Consider the following 21,975-nt stretch of genomic DNA (forward strand, 5'->3'; position numbering starts at 1 on the left):
CATTATACAGAGTGGATTGGGAGAAGAAGAGCAGGTTGGTTGAGGAGATGCTTGAAAGGTGCCGAGCCTCTTCCGTTCCTCAGAGGCTCAGGTTTGTCCTTTAATCTTCCAGTATCAAACGATCTCCCGGCCGCCCGCTCTTTGTCGACTGTATTTCTGCACCACTAGCAGCGAAAGAGAGCCGCCCAAATCATGAAAGGAAGTGTTCTAATGAGGAGGGCTGAACTGTTGAGTAATTTACTCAATGCAGAAGCAATAATAAAGGTGCTGGTGTACTGTTGTGGAAGTGCTTTTTAAATGAGGTGTTTAGCAGGGAGAGGAGATGAGTGTGTGTGTGTGTGTGTGCTGAGTGGGACAACACTCTGGAAACGGGGCTCGCTCTGTGTGTGTCCCAGTATTCTAGCCGTATCTGATGATAACCCACCAGCCCAGGGGATCAGAGAGGAGACACGTGTGTGAGAACAGGATGGAGGAGGCCCGGGTTTATGAGTGCAGTTTGGAAACACATCTGGGCCACCAAGAACAGGACTCTGCCAGGCTAGCCAGCCAGATAATATTTCACATAATTGTGTGTTAGGGATGACATCACCTTCTCTCAAGGGTCATGTGTGATTTCTGATAATTAGAAAACGGACCTTTATCACTAGTTTAGATCATGCATCTTTCCTACGAGTGAAATAGCTGTTTTCCTCAATGGTTTGGTTCTGGAATGGAAGTGACTCAAGCATCGTCAAGGGGGTTGCCCCTCTCCCTCCATGCTACAATGTGAAAAATGAATGTCCCAATGCTGCCACTGACGGGAAGCATTCAAACAGTACCCCGTCTCTCTCTGTGTAACTGGCAAGTGAAAAATGGCTGCCCCAATTTCGTGGACTGAATGTTGCTGCTAAGCTCTCTCCTCGCTCGTCTCTCTCTCTCTCTCTCTCTCTCTCTCTCTCTCTCTCTCTCTCTCTCTCTCTCTCGCTCTCTCCGTCTCTCTCTCTCTCTCTCTCTCTCTCTCGCTCTCGCTCTCCGCTCGCTCTCGCTCTCGCTCTCTCTCTCTAAAATCCCAAACTCTCCAGGTGTATTAATCAATCTGAAGCGGAGGAGATGGGGATCTGTACTGGTTCACAGAGGCTCTAAAGTGAGTTGTCATCAGAACAGGCTGATACTGCTATCGTGTGATTATACTGCTATAGGTTGATTATCTGTCTTTAATACATGGAATTGGTGGCTTAGTCCATAGAGAACACAGAAGAAAATGGTTAGTTCAACTCCTAAACTGTGGCCCATTTTCATCAGTACACCACATGATACCTAAGCCAGAAGCAATATCATTCTATTGACCTTTTATATCAAATACTTATTTTATCATTTTAAAAAGTATTCAATTTAGGTGATATTCTATTCTAAGTGATCTGGTTCACAATGTTGAATGTGGATGCTGAAGGAGAATAGAGAAGGATAGATATGATAAAAATAGAGAGGCAGACGCTGCCTGTAAATACTCCTTGTGGCTTTGGAAAGGCKACATAAGCATTTTTATGAAAGCTTAATAATTAATGCACCCCTTTACAGTGACGAAGTTTAACTATGGCAGATGCATATTTCATGAGCTACACTACATGACCAAAAGTATGTGGACACCTGCTCATCGAACATCTCATTCCAAAATCATGGGCATTATTATGGAGTTGGTCCCCCCTTTGCTGATATTACAGCCTCCACTCTTCTGGGAAGGCTTTCCAATAGATGTTGGAACATTGCTGTGGGGACTTGCTTCCATTCAGCCACAAGAGCATTAGTGAGGTCGGGCACTGATGTTGGGCGATTAGGCCTGGCTCGCAGTCTGCTTTCCAATTCATCCCAAAGGTGTTCGATGGGGTTGAGGTCAGGGCTCTGTGAAAAACAGCCCCAGACCATTATTCCTCCTCCACCAAACTTTACCGTTGGCACTATACATTGGGGCAGGTAGCGTTCTCCTGGCACCCACTAAACCCAGATTTGTCTGTCGGACTGCCAGATGGTGGATCATGATTCATCACTCCAGAGAATGAGTTTCCACTGCTCCAGAGTCCAATGGCGGCGAGCTTTACACCACTCCAGCCGGTGTACTTGGCATCGCGCATGGTGATCTTAGGCTTGTGTGCGGCTGCTCGGCCATGGAAAACCATTTCATGAAGCTCCAGACGAACAGTTATTGTGCTGATGTTGCTTCCAGAGGCAGTTTGGAACTTGGTAGTGAGTGTTGCAACCGAGGACAGACGATTTTTCGCTCTACGCGCTTCAGCACTCAGTGGTCCCATTCTGTGAGCTTGTGTGGCCTACCACTTCGTGGCTGAGCCGTTGTTGCTCCTAGACATTTCCACTTCACAATAACAGCAATTACAGTTGATCGGGCAGCTCTAGCAGGGCAGAAATTTGACAAGCTGACTTGTTGGAAAGGTGGCATCCCATAACGGTGCCACGTTGAATGTCACTGAGCTCTTCAGCATGGGCCATTCTACTGCCAATGTTTGTCTATGGAGATTGCATGACGGTGTGCTCAATTTTATGCACCTGTCAGCAACGGGTGTGGCTGAAATAGCCAAATCCACAAATTTGAAGGGGTGTCCACATACTTTTGTGTATATATACAATATTTTACTTTTAACAATTTACAGCAGAGTCTCTACCCATGTCTCTCGACATGGAATGTTTCCCATGGTTTGTTCTGGACTTAAAACGGGGTGTAGAGAAACACAATTTTGCTTCTGCTCTGAGTGAGAGAATCTGCTTAATGTGATGTAATGGAGCAACAACAGAAGGTTAGGTTGGCCATTACAGTTCCTTTCTGTACGTATTTGATTCAGCCGTTGTTTTTGTAACCTGTCGTATTATCGTATTACTGACAACTCTGGACAAGAGTTCATGACATTACACTCTTAGAAAAAAGGGTTCCAAAAGGGTTCTTCAGCTGTCAGCATAAGATAACCCTTTTTGGTTCAACGTAGAACACTTTTTGGTTCCAGGCAGAACTATTTTGGGTTCCATGGAAAACCCTCTGGGGAAAGGGCTCTATGTGTAACCCAACAAGGTTCTACCTGGAATCAAAAGGGTTCTTTCTGGAACCAAAAAGGGTTCTTCAAAGGGTTCTCCTATGGGGACAGCAGAAGAACCCTTTTAGGTTCTGGATAGCATCTATTTTATATGAGTGTATGAATGATTTAATTTGTACCAGTTTTCATATTTCAAATGTCAGGTCAAGCTGAACAAGCTGGCATCTTTCCATTCAGGTTAATTCAAGTCCAGATCACAACAACATGGCATATCCAACTGCAATCTCTTAGATGGATGTCTACTTTCAACCTCTTTACATGTAGCTGTTATAGCCATCCCCTCCATGACTTACACCTGTTAGCAGGTCGATGAGAATGGTCTGATATTTACTGCTCTGTCAGTTGGGTCGGAGTGGTTTCTCACTGACTCTCTCTATCGGTCAGCCCAGAGGCAGCTAGCTCAAGCTCAGCCCTATAGGTTGTTACTCTCCCCTATAAAGAGCGCTGGTGCTGGGTGTAAGTGATGGAAGGATTCTAGGGAGAGGGAGAGCACTCTGCCTGATTTCCAGGGAAAGGTAATAACGGACCCATCGATACGGATCGCACCATTTACAACCTGCCCCCTTCACACTAACAAGACCTAAGGCTAATGCCTCATGGCCTAACAGCATCCATTCAAGCCAATCTGTCTTGAGTCAAAATGGATGGCCTGAATCACTGATTACTAAGTTCAAACTTATCCTCGGACCACTGTTGTTGGCAATGGGAATCAAAATATTTCAGGTAATAACCACAATATATTACTACTGTACTAGGAGTAGGAGTAGCCACCATTCATGTTAAAATAAATAAAACAACAAAAATATGTACATTATGTGCCGTAAACTCCCCACTACCATTATATTCAGTGACACTAAAGTGAATCTAGTGGACCATATGTGGCCATGAGATGCCAGTGTGCCCCAGGCCTGTACTGACCTCCTCAAACAGCTCCAGGCTATAGGTGTTGTCGTCATCAGCAAAGTAGACAATGCCCGCCTGGCTGCTGTTGGAGTTGAAGGTCTCTCTGAGCCAGCGCAGTGCCAGGTTCCTCTGCATGGTGCCCCGGGGTATCCTGGGATCCCGCGTGTCCGCACGCAGCTTATAGTTCCTGGGAGTCTCCACGTTCAGGTGGGTGTAGTTGAGACCCGTTTCCCTGAGCATGCGTGTAACGAGCGGGGTCCTCCTCTGAGAGTCCTCCACCAGGATCCAGTGCAGGTTGGCCACGTGGAGGAAGGTGTTGGCCAGCCGCGTCAGCTCTGCCTTCTGGACTGGGCGGCTGTAGGTGGGGGTGATTATGTGGATGGTGGGCAGCCCGTCGGACCATGGCGGCGGCCGCGTGTACACGTACTCCGTCCTCACCACCTCCACTATGTCCTTATCAGAGGAGCAGTACTCCTTAGAGTCGCTCGCCTGGCCCGCCTCCCTCCGCCCTCTGTCGGCTCCGTCATCTGCAGGGGAACAGGAAGACATGTAAGGCATTAGCACGCCCCGGGAGCGGGGTCGCCCGCTGTATAATCTCAGGTGACACAATGCAAGAGGCAAGTACCTGCGAGTCGGTGTCGATGGACTGCAAGCCTCTCTGGTATGATAAAGATCTCTTTTACTAGGTGGTGACAGGCTGCAAAAAGCGAAAGCAGGCAGCGTGAGGTGAGCGGACATCATGGCTACAGTATGGTTAGGGCAGCGGCTCCCCTGGCTGCCCCTACTCATTCAGCTGGAACAGCCGTGGCAGGGACAGGGTCTATTCCAGGAGTGGAGCTATGATTATGTGGCCCCTATAGCCCTCTATGTTGGATAGAATATCATTATTGGATCATTAACATAGTTCATTTCTCCCCACATTGTTCCATAGCTAATGGCAATCTTTATCGGTGCTCAGTTAGAGCGGAGGATCCTCTTTCAGACATAAAAATTGTATTTCTGCGTCACACAGCAGATGAACACAATCTCCTGATGGCCAGATGTTCTGCGGTGGCTGACAGAAAGCAATCTGGCAACCCCCTGCTCCTTTTAAGACCAAACAAAGAGAAGGCTGCAGATGATTTGTGGAAACCTGCCTATATTACCTTGATGGCAAATGGAAAGAGACAAAGAACGCTATTGATTTACTGTCACCTTAAAGGCCCAGTGCTGTCAAAAATAAAATGTTTCTGCGTTTTATATATATATATATATTGCCACACCGAGGTTGGTATAATACTGTGACATTGTGAAAATTATGCTAATGCTGTTTTAGTGTAAGAGCTGTTTGAAAAGACCAGAATTGTTGGCCTACCTGGCGACATCACCCGGCGGTATAAGTTAATAGACCAATAACAAACAGTTTCAAACCTCTCTGCCAAAAACGGCTAGCTTCAGGTTACATATCCCTCCCATTAGTTTCATCCAATTAGGCTTCTCACTCAGACCACTCACACAGTCCTAGTAAAATTCTTGCTTGAGATATTGCTATTGTTGTTTCTTTTTGACCTTTTTAATTAAAAAAAGTAATAGTAAGGTACTTCATTGTTACCCAGAAATGATTTGATATTGAGATAAAAACAGCTGCATTGGAACTTTTTAATATGGTTCTGTTTCACCAGACAGAAGTACTGTACTCACACTGTTGGTTTATTATGGTCACTTAGGGTCACATTTATGGGGGGGGGGGGGTTCATAATGTGAGAGTGTGGTAACATCTCAGGCTTGTGTACAGTATGTGGAAGCCGCACAAACATATTGACTCAGGAGATTCAATAAAGCCTGCCCTGGAAGCTTTATAGGGAACAGTGATTATTATTTCAGATTGCTGATTAAAGGCATTAGAAATTAATTTAGTCTCCTTTTGATTTGAAAAGTCTGCTACAGTTTAACTGCTAAATAGATTATCTGAAATGACTGCTGAAGACCAAGCACCAAGCACAAGCTGCAGATGGGGCTGTGTGAATCAAAGGACCAGCTTACCAAGAAGTGCGTTTTTGATAGCCTTAACTGACAAATGACCTATGTTACAGTCTGATAATGCACACCACCACATAGGGATCTGTACAGGACTCTGTGGAAGGCACTGTGTTGATACTGTATGTTGTACCATGATGTTCTGTAACTGGGATGTGACCTGATTGGATTGGATGAATTAGCTATTTGAATATTTCTACACCATTCAACAGAGGACCTATGAGAAAGTGGGATATACCCTTGCGGATGGCGAGCAGCGGAGCGATTGCGCTTTTTGGTGCAAACGGTGATGAGCAGAGTCCACGGTAACACTATCAAACCAGATGCAAAGAATGTTCTCTCTTCGGCATCTCCAGGATTGGTTTTATGTCTCGTCATTACCTGCCAGGAGAGAGGAGGAGCGACAAACATGTCAGCAACAAAGGCCTCTAGCTAAATTATCCACTCTGAATTTTATTTCAAAATGWCAAGATGTGGTGGGTTGGCTGAGAGAGCCACTGACTTTTTCTACCCTGAGGAAGGTGACAGTCTTTTAGCACAGCGATATAATACCACGTCAATTCTGTTTATCTTCCCGGGGTATAAATACWCCATTTATACACATGCTGTCAGGCAGAAGGCTTAATTTCCAAAGTGTGAATGCATCTGACACATAAACATAAGCCCCATAAAAGCCTTCCACTGATAAAGAAATGGGTCAAGAAGAGTTTTAAGCAGTTTTTTTCTGCCTCAGTGGAGAGCAGGCAGAGGGAAGTCCTCAGAGGAAATTGCCATTGTTGTGCTGCCTGAGTTTCTAGAACTGTATACAGACAGGCACTATGTGGAACAAATCATTTTGCCCATTTTGAATATGCACATTTCATTGCTTTGGAATATCAGTGATTCGACTGATGGATCAATGTGTTTGTGCTGTGGAAGGCATCCGTGCTGTGAGACTACTATGGTATCATGCACTCATTAAAGCCTATCATAAGCTGACCTATGGCCATATTACAATGGCTGAATGTATTGTGCTAAACATGTTGATGAGTATGGTAAATGACTATGATTCCTCACCCACGGTTAGAACTGGATCACGGCACCATCAATGGTGCAGCTGGAGGAGCCAGGCCCACACAGCGCAGCAGCAGCACGTCTAGCAGAGTGGTGTGATCGTCCACGACATCTCAACCAGCCATGCCTCCTCCTCACACACCCAGGAAACACCACCCGGAGACCTGGATGGAAAACAACCTGTCAGGGCTTAGTCACCGCATTATATCATCAGTCAGTCACATTATAGGAAGACATGACATCAGTCACATTAGGATGCCATTCAGACCAAATCCTTCCAGAAACACAGCCCCATGTTTACCAGCACTCCAAAGATGACAACATCAACTCAGTGAGCTTCATTCTTGTGTCAACTCTAGGAGTCAATAACTGTACTCAAGTATCGGAAAAGGTTGCCTAGCAATCTASCTCAACTGCATGTGCATCCACAATTTAATGTCCCTGTCTCAACCATCACAGAACTACCATTCAAGAGCAGGAGCAGCGGAGGACTACAGTACAGAACTCCAATTAGGGCTAACGTCATTCCCCACTGGGYAAAAAATGGTTGAATCATCATTGTTTCCACGTCAGGGCTCCCCAACTAGCAGGCCCGGGCCCAGGTTTTAACCTCCCACTCCCCCTCCAAGTTTCCAGAGAAAAAAGCAACACATTTTAATTGTTGGACATAAACACCTGTCAAAACACCAGGAAATCAACTCCATGTGATTTACATTTTGGAAATCTGTTTCCAAGTATTCCCAAGCATAATAGAGAGATATGTGATCGTATACAAATATAAGCAAGGTTTGAAAGAATTATGTTTTAGTCAAATACTATATCTGCTTGGGCTTCTTGCGGTCAATTTGCAGTCTGCAAATTATTTGTGTGATCATGTTACTGACCCCCAACCATCCACTCAAGAAAATAATCGGCCAGTGACTGAATATAGTTGAGGATCCCTGATCTATGTGATGATGTTGAATCAACGTGGAAAACTTATGGGATTTGCAAAAAGCCATCAACGTCAAGGCATTTCTATTTTTTTTCACCTAACTTTGAACCTAAATCCAATGAGAGGTAACAATGAAGGTTAGTTGACAACTCAACCAAATGTGAATCAAAACTAGACGTTGAACGGACGTCTGTGCCCAGTGGGTCCTGTTTACAGAAGGAATCTGTGGCAGTGACAGGTTGTTTTCATTTCTCCCTAAGATATGGATACTGGGAGAAGAGCATACAGCCACTTCTCTTGCCAAGATTCTGGTGCTGTGGATGGAGAATGGTGATGTTATGAAACAATTAGCATCCTATCTCGTCCAAAAGCATGGGAATGAATGAATGCCACAGTGAGCCAGGATGTCTGTGTATGCTGCAGCTCAGATATTGGTCGGCTGCAGACCGACTGGGTGTATAATTTTAGACACTTTGTGATGGAAGATCAAATGAACTGCAAAGATGTTTCTTTTATCTTCTTCAGAGCGAACAACAGGGGCCCAGTCTTTTATTGAGGCATAGTATAAATGCAAATTGCCTCTGACCTGGTAATTCGGTAGGGAGTGTATTTGCTTGAAATGCACACGATTTCTAAACAATCTCTCCTCACAACGACCAAGCTCGTCCAATTTACAGAATGTTTTCTGAGAATTCAGACCAAGCAGATGAAAGCATGACAATCAGGAACACTATTTTGAATGGACTGAGTGGAAGTGGAACAGATGGAGAATACTTCACTGTATTGACAAAAATATCCGTGCTTGCTTCTATCATCACTGCATCCATGCTCACAAAGCACAGTGATGTAGGTTACATGTTTCTCAATGGGAGTGCTGCAAGAAAACGTCCCCTTTCCTCAGCTCAACACATTGTGATGGATCAGAATAAGACAAACAACCTGGACATTGTACAGCACAACAATCTGTCAACATTTCAGTCTGTCTTTCCTTTCTCAGAGAGAACTAGATGACAGATGCATCCTGACAGCCTTCAGCTTCTCTCTACAGTGTTATGTTATAAATATTGATTGAAAAGGATAAACATGCTATGGTCTTAATCATCAAGAAATCATTAGAAAAACAAAGTCCAAATATTCCCAAATTCACATCTGCTGACATAAGAAAGCTGAAGACGCTGAAGTCTAATCTCTGCATGTCTCTCAATGCCCAATGTCTGAGCTCAATACCAGGTAGACTAGGTAGTAGTCCCAGCTCAATACCAGGTAGACTAGATGGTAGCCCCTACTCAATACCAGGTTGACTAGATTGTAGTCCCAGCACAATACCAGGTAGACTAGGTAGTAGTCCCAGCTCAATACCAGGTAGACTAGGTAGGTTCCTCTCTAGGTTTCTTCCTAGGCTTTGGCCTTTCTAGGGAGTTTTTCCTAGCCACCGTGCTTCTACACCTGCATTGCTTGCTGTTTTGGGGTTTTAGGCTGGGTTTCTGTACGGCACTTTGAGATATCAGCTGATGTAAGAAGGGCTATATAAATACATTTTATTTAGTTAGTAGTCCCAGCTCAATACCAGGTAGACTAGGTAGTAGTCCCAGCTCAATACCAGGTAGACTAGGTAGTAGTCCCAGCTCAATGACAGGTAGACTAGGAAGTAGTCCCAGCTCAATAGTTGGTAGACTAGGTAGTAGTKACAGCTCAATACCAGGTAGACTAGGTAGTAGTCCCAGCTCAATACCAGGTAGACTAGGTAGTAGTCCCAGCTCAATGTCAGGTAGACTAGGAAGTAGTCCCAGCTCAATAGTTGGTAGACTAGGTAGTAGTCACAGCTCAATACCAGGGACACTAGGTAGTAGTCCCAGCTTAATACCAGGCAGACTAGATAGTAGAACTGGGCAGAAGGTGCTGGTGTTTTTCTCTCCCCCCACTATGGTGAACAGTAGAAATGGCACTGCTTAACAAATGTGAAAATTAAGGAATACAAATGTGTGTTTGATCTGGAGACTGCTAAAATCAATGTCTGACAGTGGCGCTCGACAGCGTTTCACATCAACAACTTCTAACCAGGCGTGAAGGGAGGAATAGAGGGAGTACCTGCTGCTGGTTAAGTAGCTACATGTTAGTAATGCACAGTACTGTAGAGAGCAGCTGCACTGATTGGGAGGTACTGAACTACATAGCCTTTGACCCCACCCCTGATGACTGCAACAACAGGAAATGGGAGAGGAGCACACCACAAAACACATATTTCCATATTTTGTACCTACAGGGGGTGAGAATAAGGGAGGTGAGGTGCGAATGTACCATTTGAGGGTAGTAAAATTCCAATTTATGATAGGATAGCTATTCACATTGAGGTTACATAATTTAAACTCTACACAAGTCTGACACATCGTTATCTTCTCTCATCCCTTTTCCATGTCTCCGGTCTATATGAGAATGTACAGTATGTCACAATATACCACAAGACTGTTATTATTATACATCAGACTTTTAAACAGTCACCACTAGCCGGCCTCCACCTATCAACCTGCCCTGAAACTCAGACACTGTCACTAGCCGACTACCACCCATTACTCTACCCTGCACCTTAGAGACTGCTGCCCAACATAGAGTCATTGAACACTAGTCAATTTAATCATGTTTACATACTGTTTTACCCACTTTATATGTATATGCTGTATTCTAGTCATGGCTCATCCTATACAACTACTGCTGTACACCTTTTCTATTCACATACTGTTCATACTGTCTCTACATATCATTCACGTACTGTACATGTATATTATTTATATTCAGGATTTAGGTCCAGGAGCAAATTTCCTGCAATTCTATCAATTTTGCTCTGGGGTTTTGTACTGTTTATTTTTATACCGTATTCTCAACATACACTACRGGTCAAAAGTTTTAGAACACCTATTAATTCAAGGGTTTTTCTTTATTTTTACTATTTTCTACGTTGTAGAATAATAGTGAAGACATCAAAACTATGAAATAATGCATATGGAATCATGTAGTAACCAAAAAAGTGTTAAACAAATCAAAATACATTTTATATTTGAGATTATTGAAATAGTCACCCTTTGCCTTGATGACAGCTTTGCACACTCTTGTCATGCTCTCAACCTGCTTCACCTGGAATGCTTTTCCAACAGTCTTGAATGAGTTCCCACATATGCTGAGCACTTGTTGGCTGCTTTTCCTTCACACTGCGGTCCGACTCATCCCAAACCATCTCAGTTTGGTTGAGGTCGGGGGATTGTGGAGGCCAGGTCATCTGATGCAGCACTCCATCACTCTCCTTCTTGATAAAATAGCCCTTACACAGCCTGGAGGTGTATTGGGTCATTGTCCTGTTGAAAAACAAATGATAGCCCCACTAAGCCCAAACCAGATGGGATGGCATATCGCTGCAGAATGCTGTGGTAGCCATGCTGGTTAACTGTAAATAAATCACAGACAGTGTCACTGGCAAAGCACCATAACACCATAACACCTCCTCCTCCATGCTTTACGGTGGGAAATACACCTGCGGAGATCATCCGTTCACCCACATCGCGTCTCACAAAGACACAGCGGATGGAACCAAAAATCGGCAATTTGGACTCCAGACCAAAAGACACATTTCCACAATGTCTAATGTCCATCCCTCGTGTTTCTTGGCCGAAGCAAGTCTCTTTTTATTATTGGTGTCCTTTAGTAGTGGTTTCTTTGCAGCAATTCGACCATGACCATGATTCACACAGTCTCCTCTGAACAGTTGGTGTTGAGATGTATTTTCTTACTTGAACTCTGTGAAGCATTTATTTGGGCTGCAATTTCTGAGGCTGGTAACTCTAATGAACTTATCCTCTGCAGCAGAGGTAACTCTGGGTCTTCCTTTCCTGTGGCGGATCTCATGAGAGACAGTTTCATCATAGCACTTGATGATTTTTGCGTCTGCACTTGAAGAAACTTTCAAAGTTCTTGAAATTATCCGTATTGACTGACCTTCAAGTCTTAAAGTAATGTTGGACTGTCATTTCTCTTTGCTTATTTGAGCTGTTCTTGCCATAATATGGACTTGGTATTTTACCAAATAGAGCTAACTTCTGTATACCCCCCCCCCCCCCCKCKCACACACACCTTGRCACAACACAATGTATTAAGAAGGAAAGAAATTCCACAAATTAACTTTCAACAAGGCACACCTGTTCATTGAAAAGCATTCCAGGTGACTACCTCAGGAAGCTGGTTGAGAGAATTCCAAGAGTGTGCAAAGCTGTCATCAACGCAAAGGGTGGCTATTTGAATAATATCAAATATCAAATATATTTTGATCTGTTTAACACTTTTTTGGTTACTACATGATTCCATATGTGTTATCTCATAGTTTTGATGTCTTCACTATTATTCTACAATGTAGAAAATAGTAAAAATAAAGAAAAACTCTTGAATGAGTAGGTGTTCTAAAACTTTTGACCGGTAGTGTAGCTCATTCTAATATTTCTACTTCTGTTCATTGCATTTTAGTTACACTGTTTAGACACACTACATATTTATTTACTGAATTTTTGTCAAGGCTCACTCTAAATCTACTTCTTTACATATCATTCCTAGTATTTCTTCTGTAAATTCATCCAGTGCATATACATATAGATTGCATTTGGATTACTGTTTTCATTTTATCTTTATTTAACTATTCAAGTCAGTTAAGAACAAATTCTTATTTACTATGACAGCCTACTGGGAAACAGTGGGTTAATTGCCTTATTCAGGGACAGAACTACAGATTTMTACCTTGTTAGCTCTGGGATTCGATCCAGCAAGCTTTCAGTTACTGTCCCAACTCTCTAACCACTAGGCTARCTGRCTCCCCTGTTACAGTGCTATTTGGGTTGTTAATTAGATTTGTTCTGATATTTCTTGATTTCGTGTTGTTCTTTCAGTTTTTTGTGATTATTGTGTACCTGTTTGACATTTTACTGCGTTGGTAGGAGCTAGTAACATAAGCATTTCYCTGCACCCACTATAACATCTGCTAAACTGTGTGTGAGACCAATAAACTTGTATTTGATTTGTATCCAAAATGGAATCAGCACCCTTCCCTCCCCTCCCTCAATGACTCATTCTTACGAATCTGCAAGGACAGGGTAGATGAAAGCTTTATGGAAGAGTCTCCTGTTGCCTATTGGAGGGTTACTGTAGACTCCTGTTGCCTATTGGAGGGTTACTGTAGACTCCTGTTGCCTATTGGAGGGTTACTGTTGACTCCTGTTGCCTATTGGAGGGTTACTGTTGATTTATGTTGCCTATTGGAGGCTTACTAAAGGGGCAACATTCCATGTTCGTAATCGAGCCTGCCTCTGACGTTTGAGATACCGTTGGCTCCCATCTGCTCATATGTCTGGGATACCAATAATAACACCATCTTTTCCTAGCCATTTCACCAGGGCATCATTTTGATGTACTCTCTATTCAGTTGGAGAGGCACAGAGGAGATATTTTGTACTTGTCTGTCAAATCATTCACTCTTACTTATTAATTTATTGGTGTCCTACCAACTGGCCAGGCCTTGGAACAGTTTTCAGTGACGTCTTGGGGACTTTCTAAGAGAGGGGCTGCGATCGGTCATTATCGATGTTCCTGTCACAGAACAAAAAATACCTTTGCCTGGAGGTGTCATTAATTTTTCATTCTGGATTTGTGAGGTATTGATTCACACTGCCTTAATTGCTTTAGAAATGACTGAGAATAGACAGCCTGGCTGAGTGGTTTCTACAATCTCTACTTTTCATTGTGTTCTTTATTGTGCTTGTATTGGATTCAGAGAAGCAGACAGAATGAATACAGGTATTGAAAACCAAGATGGGCCAGATACTGTATGAAAAAATTGATAACATTTTTGTAAATAATAGGTTCCATAATGAAAGAACGAGCATTGTTTTTGTCCTGTGTGTGTGTGTGTGTGTGTGTGTGTGTGTGTGTGTGTGTGTGTGTGTGTGGGCACACATACAGTACTAGCCTGAGGGTTTGTGTTATAACTTCTAGGTACTCCATACAAAGAAATTGAACTACTGTAACATAATGAGCTTCAGTAAATATAAGAAACTGAAGCACACCGAATTCTATTTACATTCTGTTTACTGTACATACATCTCAGATGCGTCCATTATAATTATAGCCTTCTCCATCTCCAGAGGGAGAGAGACCATACAGGAGAATAGGAGAAAACAACTTGGGCCTATAGAGTATCCTTGGAGCAGAGTATAATGCCACCACATACTGGTCCAATGGCTATGATTCACAGAGAGTGACAGGCAAACAGGGCTTTGTGTATAGTCAACCAAGTGCCAACCAAGTCTGGGCAGATGTTGCACTGATGTCTTGGTAATGTGAAATTCAGAGCAAAGTGACTAAATTCTTCTCCCCATCAAAATATACATTTTACAGAAAATTCTCTATTTTGCAATGTTCTCTCATGGTTTATTATAAGAATGATATTTTCCCTGTTGTAGGCTTATGCTGCACGGAAGTGAGCAAGTTGACATGTAATCAAAGATAATCCAGCAATGTGCCTAATGGGAGTGGGCACTCAAGACCGTCTCCTTTCCACGTACTGTTAAGGCAGCCTGTGTAGATTTACACTCCTTGCTTTGCTTAACACAAGGCTGGCACTCTGTCCACTTTAATGCTGCTTAATAACTTAATCAGTCCAAAAGAGTGGCGGGGAGTACACTTTCCCATTTGATGTAGATGAGAATGGCTGTTTAATATTCTGGAAAAGTTAAGTAAGCCATTTTCAGCTGCGGGTTGCCCTTGATTGATGGCTGGGGTCCTGTCCAGAGTCGGCTGCCTCAGCAGTGAGGAAAGATTTAGGCGCCCATTCCAAGGCAGGTTATTCTCTGTTGATAACCTCAGCCTGTCTACCACTTTCCTCTTGAATTTATGTGCAACAGCTCAGCAAGGCAAGTCAACTTCTTTCGGCAGAACCTCAGATTAGGCACTCACACCTTGGGTAGGAAGCACGCAGACATTCCCTAGAACCATGGGGACTGAAACTGAAACCTCGGGCAAAGGGTAAAGATCAGGTCATGTCATGACATGTCTCATAGTGACCAATGTTTTGCGGTAAACTAATATGATTAGGAAAACAAGTAAAAGGTCAAGTAAAAGGTCAAGACTTATGTCTCTTGTAGGAGATCTAGGACATAAATAAAATGTTCATTATATTTTTGGTTTTATTTCACCTTTATTTAACCAGGTAGGCCAGTTGAGAACAAGTTCTCATTTACAACTGCAACCTGGCCAAGATAAAGCAAAGCTTTATGAGGGAGACTGCTTGCCATCGTTGTCCCACAGAGCACCACAATTCAGCGTAAAGAGTGAACAGTGACGTACAACCAAGCTGAATCTTTTCACCAAAATATCCATAGGCTTTATTCACCTAACACTGTATTCACTTCATCCATTCTTACTTTATTTGTCATTGTGCAATTATTTTATTTTATTTGTGTGATACAGTAATACACCATCAGTTACACTGTATACTGCCTCGTTTTTTAAATGCTGGTTCTCAGTCCTAAAGTAGTAGTATTGTATTTTAAAGCTCTTATTTCACTGTGTGGAGCTGTATGCTGCTGATGCATGGCTATTCTACACCACAGGGACTGGACACACTGAATAGTTTGTTTAGCAATAATTTGTTCCATGACATCTACAAAATGTGAGATGAATCTCATATAAACGGTTCATGAGCCATCAGCATTGTACTGAATGCTATCACAGCACATTTAGAAATGTAATGGGTGTCAGAATCTGACCTTTTGGTGAAAAACGGTAGATTGTACAATTGTTCAGTTCATTGCCATAATCATGCACCATTTAGAGGTAAATATAGTAAGGTCCCAGTGTTCAGTGTGGAACAGAGAAGTATGATTAATCTAGCCATAGATCAGGCCCACTCATAAACATAGACCAAGAGTTAGCACCAGGAGCCTCCTAGATAGATTCATGAGTTAATTAAAGTTAGTATATTGAGTGGGAGTTTAGGCCAACACTCCCCACCGTCCTCTCCTCTCAGATGCCACAGCATGCCCTGGTGGTAGCCTGTTCCCCTGATGGGGGAGAGACGATGGATTCTTCACATAAAGCCTTCTCAAGAGCCAAAGTCCCCAATTACTGTATATGCCTGTGTGGAGAGGAAAAATATATCATTATGAATCTGATCATCACTAATTAAACCAGAGGGAAATAATCCAAGGCTGAGGAAGCCAGCACATGATTTGTGTTGGGCTTGGAAAATAATTGGTAAAGGAATGATAAGGAGAGAGAATAATACGAACAGACTGAAACCATGAGCTGTGGCTGTGGCTGTGTTGTGAATAGCAACCTTTGTTGAATAGCAACACTCACATTGATGGTATTTATTGAATTACTGTAAAACAACCCGTATAAGGTAGTCTAACATGAGCAGCTATTGTAAATGCCTTGACAACATTATGAATCTGAATATCAACGATATCGATGATGACCATTATAAGGGGGATAAGCTTTAACTGGACAWTGATTTCAATGTAAACTTGCATTAGTGTGTTACCATACACATAATTTACCAGTCTACATGGGCACCATTTCTGTACATCCCAGTTCTTTTCTTAGTTGCATATTTCATGAGACTGTTGGCATGACATGCTTTGATTTGCTTTTAACCTGTCACTAAAAGGCAGACCCCTGAAGTAAACAATTTTGTTATGTAGTTTTATTTAATAGCTTTGGTAATTAGACACAGAGCTAGCTTTTAGTTGTTTCCTGCACACTTTTGCTTACTATATGAGAGTGATTCAGTTTGGTAATGCAGCCCGCAYGAATACATGTTGACCTTCATACACGCACTTGATTGGCTACTCTGGATTTGGAGTTGTGTGTTATGTTTGCACGTCTAGCTGCTGATTTTAGTCTAAATGAAAAGCTAGGATAAATTAATCTATCTCATTTAACGCAGAGTACTAAAAGCAGAATGATGTGGGGCATGGGCATGGCCTATCAAGCTACTTAATACTGAACATTACAGCTAAAGCTTTCAATATGTGCAACAAGGCCACCCTGTATTTTGTTTAGTAAAGAAAAATGACATGTTATTATACARAAAATAAACCATCTTATTTATTTATTTAACCTTCATTTAAGCAGGGAGTCCCATTGAGACCAAGGTCTCTTTTGCAAGGGAGCCCTGCGAAATGTCATGAATGTCACTTGACCATACTGAGCAACTGGATCCTGGACTTCCTGACAGGCCGCCCCCAGGTGGTGAGGGTAGGTGGTGAGGGTAGGTAGCAACACATCTGCCACGCTGATCTTCAACACTGGAGCTCCCCAGGGGTGCGTGCTCAGTCCCCTCCTGTACTCCCTGTTCACCCACGACTGCATGGCCAGGCACGACTCCAACACCATCATTAAGTTTGCTGACGACACAACAGTGGTAGGCCTGATCACCGACAACGATGAGACAGCCTATAGGGAGGAGGTCAGAGACCTGGCCGGGTGGTGCCAGAATAACTGTCACGTTCCTGACCTATTTTTATGTTAATTTTTGTATATGTTTAGTTGGTCAGGGCGTGAGTTGGGGTGGGCATTGTATGTTTTGTGTTTAGATCACTGTTAATCAGCCTTATATGGTTCTCAATCAGAGACAGGTGGTTTACGTTTTCCTCTGATTGGGAACCATATATAGGCTGGCTGTTCACACTGTTTGTTTGTGGGTGATTGTCTCCTGTGTTTGTGTCTGCGCACCACACGGGATTGTTTCGGTGTTATTTCGTTTGATGTAGTCTGTTTCCTGCTCGTGAGTTCTTCGTGTCTTTTATTGTAAGTTCCATGTTCAGGTTTCGTCTACGTTGTCCGTTTGTTATTTTGTATTTCTGAAGTCTAGTTCGTGTCAGTGTTCGTCTGTTTTTCCAATAAATCATTATGTCATCACACCTCGCTGCGGCAGTGGTCTACCGATCCTTCTCTCCTCTCCTCGTCCGAGGAAGAGGAAGACGACACCCGTTACAGAATCACCACCAACCGAGGACCAAGCGGCGGGGAGAGCTCAACAGAGCAATCAGGACTCGTGGACTGGGAAGAGATCTTGGAAGGAAAAGGACACTGGGCGCACATTGGGGAATATCGCCGCGCTCGTGAGGAAATGGAGGCAGCGAGAGCCAACAGCGGTGGTATGAGGAGGCAGCACGTAAGAGAGGCTGGAAGCCCGTGAGTAACACCCAAAAATTTCTTGGGGGGGGCTAAAGGGGAGTGTGGCGAAGCCGGGTTGGATACCTGAGCCAACTCCCCGGGCTTGCCGTGGAGTAAGAGGGCGTCGTACTGATCAGACACCGTGTTATGCGGTAAAGCGCACGGTGTCCCCAGTACGCGTGCTTAGCCCAGTGCGGGCTATTCCACCTTGCCGCACTGGGAGGGCGAGGTTGGGCATCGAGCCGAGTGCCATGAAGCCGGCCCAACGTATCTGGTCTCCAGTACGTCTCCTCGGGCCGGCGTACATGGCACCAGCCTTACAGGTGGTGTCCCCGGTTCGCCTGCATAGCCCAGGGCGGGCTATTCCACCTCGCCGCACTGGCAGGGCTACGGGGACCATTCAACCTGGTAAGGTTGGGAGGCTCGGTGCTCAAGAGCACGTGTCCTCCTTCACGGTCCGGTATATCCGGCGCCACCTTCCCACCCCAGCTCAGTACCACCAGTGCCTACACCACGCACCAGGCTTCCAGTGCATCTCCAGAGCCCTGTTCCTCCTCCACGCACTCTCCCTATGGTGCGTGTCTCCAGCCTAGTGCCTCCAGTTCCGGCACCACGCACCAAGCCTTCTGTGCGTCTCCAGACCCTGTACGCACTGTCCTTCTCCCCGCACTCGCCCTGAGGTGCGTGCCCTCAGCCGGTACCTCCAGTTCCGGTACCACGCACCAGGCCTAGAGTGCGCCACGAGAGTCCAGTGTGCCCTGTGTTGTTCCCCGCACTCGCCCTGAGGTGCGTGTCCTTAGCCGGTACCTCCAGTTCCGGTACCACGCACCAGGCCTAGAGTGCGTCTCAGCCGGCCAGAGTCTGCCGTCTGCCCAGCGGCGGCGCTGAACTGCCGTCTGCCCAGCGGCGCCTGAACTGCCCGTCTGCCAGCGGCGCCTGAACTGCCCGTCTGCCCAGCGCGCCTGAACTGCCCGTCTGCCAGCGGCGCCTGAACTGCCCGTCTGCCCAGCGGCGCCTGAACTGCCCGCTGCCATGAGCCTGCAAAGCCGCCCGTCGCCATGAGCCTGCAAAGCGCCCGTCGCCATGAGCCTGCAAAGCCGCCCGTCTGCCATGAGCCTACAGCCGTCCGCCAGACAGGAGCCGCTAGAGCCGTCCGCCAGACAGGAGCCGCTAGAGCCTTCCGCCAGACCGGATCAGCCAGAGCCTTCCGCCAGACGGATCAGCCAGAGCCTTCCGCCAGACCGGATCAGCCAGAGCCTTCCGCCAGACCGGATCAGCCAGACCTTCCGCCAGACCGGACAGCCAGAGCTTCCGCCAGACCGATCAGCCAGAGCCTTCCGCCAGACCGGATCAGCCAGAGCCTTCCGCCAGACCGGATCAGCCAGAGCCTTCAGCCAGCCATGACCGTCCAGAGCCGTCAGCGAGCCATGACCGTCCGACGTCAGCGAGCCATGACCGTCCAGAGCCGTCAGCGAGCCATGACGTCCAGAGCGTCAGCGAGCCATGACCGTCCAGAGCCGTCAGCGCAGCATGACCATCCAGAGCCGTCAGCCACCATGACGTCCAGAGCGTCAACCAGCAAGAGCGTGCAGAGCCAGCCAGCCAGGATCCGCCAGTCATTCTGGTGTTGCCCTCATTCTGTGTTGCCCTCATTCTGGTGTTGCCCTCATTCCGGTGTTGCCCCTCATTCCGTGCTGCTCCTTATCCTGGAGATGCCCCTTAATTTAGGTGGGTTATTTGGAGGGTGGTCATGTGGGGAGCTACAGAAGCGGGGATTGATTATGGTGGGGTGGGAACCACGCCCGGAGCCTAAGCCACCACCGTGGTCAAATGCCCACCCAGACCCTCCCCTAGACTTTTGGTGGTGCGTTCGGAGTACGCACCTTGAGGGGGGGGTATGTCACGTTCCTGACCTAATTTTATGTTAATTTTTGTATATGTTTAGTTGGTCAGGGCGTGAGTTGGGGTGGGCATTGTATGTTGTTTAGATCACTGTTAATCAGCCTTATATGGTACTCAATCAGAGACAGGTGGTTTACGTTTTCCTCTGATTGGGAACCATATATAGGCTGGCTGTTCACACTGTTTGTTTGTGGTGATTGTCTCCTGTGTTTGTGTCTGCGCACCACACGGGATTGTTTCGGTGTTATTTCGTTTGATGTGAGTCTGTTTCCTGCTCGTGAGTTCTTCGTGTCTTTTATTGTAAGTTCCATGTTCAGGTTTCGTCTACGTTGTCGTTTGTATTTTGTATTTCTGAAGTCTAGTTCGTGTCAGTGTTCGTCTGTTTTCCAATAAATCATTATGTCATCACACCTCGCTGCACATTGGTCTACCGATCCTTCTCTCCTCTCCTCGTCCGAGGAAGAGGAAGACGACACCCGTTACAATAACACCCTATCCCTCAACGTAACCAAGGCTAAGGAGATGATTGTGGACTACAGGAAAAGGAGGACCGAGCACGTCCCCATTCTCATCGACGGGCTGTAGTGGAGCAGGTTGAGAGATTCAAAATCCTTGGTGTCCACATCAACAACAAACTAGATTGGTCCGAACACACCAAGACAGTCGTGAAGAGGGCACGACAAAGCCTATTCCCCTCAGGAAACTAAAAAGATTTGGCATGGGTCCTGAGATCCTCAAAAATTTCTACAGCTGCAACATTGAGAGCATCCTGACCGGCTGTATCACTGCCTGGTACGGCAATTGCCGGCCTCCGACCGCAAGGCACTTTAGAGGTAGTGCGTACGCCCAGTACATCACTGGGGCAAAGCTGCCTGCCACCAGGACCTCTACACCAGGCGTGTCAGAGGAAGGCCCTAAACATTTTCAAAGACCCCAGCCACCCCAGTCATAGACTGTTCTCTCTACTACCGCATGGCAAGCGATACCGGAGTGCCAAGTCTAGGACAATAAAGGCCTCTCAACAATTTTTACCCCAAGCCATAAGACTCCTGAACAGGTAACCCCAACCCCTCTTTTTACGCTTCTGCTACTCTCTGTTCATCATATATGCATAGTCACTTTAACGATACCTACATGTACATACTACCTCAATAAGCCGACTAAACAGTGTCTGTATATAGCCTTGCTACTCTTTTTTCAAATGTCTTTGTACTGTTGTTTTATTTCTTTACTTACCTACACACACACACACACACACACACACACACACACACACACACACACCACACACACCACACCACACCTTTTTTCCCCCGCACCATTGGTTAGAGCCTGTAAGTAAGCATTTCACTGTATTCGGCGCACGTAACAAATACACTTTGATTTGATTTGATTTGAGTGACCTCTATATAAACCATTTTTATATAAAGAAATGGCTAACCTCTCCGTATAGCACTGCAGGATAAAGAGAGATGTTTATTTTTATATATATTTAAAGTTTTGAAGGATGTATTTCAGGTAAACCTACTGCAGCCAATTCATCATATGTAACTGACACAGTTTCAGCAATTAATAAACGGGTTGGTTGTTTAGCAAGAAAATTGACGCATGCCAACTATGGGACAAAACTGACAGGGTTTTATAAACTATATTTTGTCTCCAATATTCAATGAAAACATAAATACATTTACACAATGAGCACTTGTTGTCTCTCAAATACATTGTTGCAGTTGTTAACTAGCAGGCTATCGAATTTAGCAATATTAGCATAGACGTGACATCAGTCAAAACACCTCAAAACAAGACATGGTATCAAGAACAAGATAAAAATTGGTGAAACGAGCCACCTACGATTCCCCACATGGCAGCTTCTTGTTATTG

General features: G+C 44.9%; 1 pseudogene; it reads right to left on the reverse strand.

The window, feature by feature from the left end:
- The window catches only part of LOC111982710 (galactosylgalactosylxylosylprotein 3-beta-glucuronosyltransferase 1-like), a 119,675-nt pseudogene that overhangs the window by 5,306 nt on the left and 92,394 nt on the right, over nucleotides 1–21,975 (reverse strand).

This window comes from Salvelinus sp. IW2-2015, linkage group LG22, assembly GCF_002910315.2.
Source record: "Salvelinus sp. IW2-2015 linkage group LG22, ASM291031v2, whole genome shotgun sequence".
NCBI classification, from domain to species: Eukaryota; Metazoa; Chordata; class Actinopteri; order Salmoniformes; family Salmonidae; genus Salvelinus; species Salvelinus sp. IW2-2015.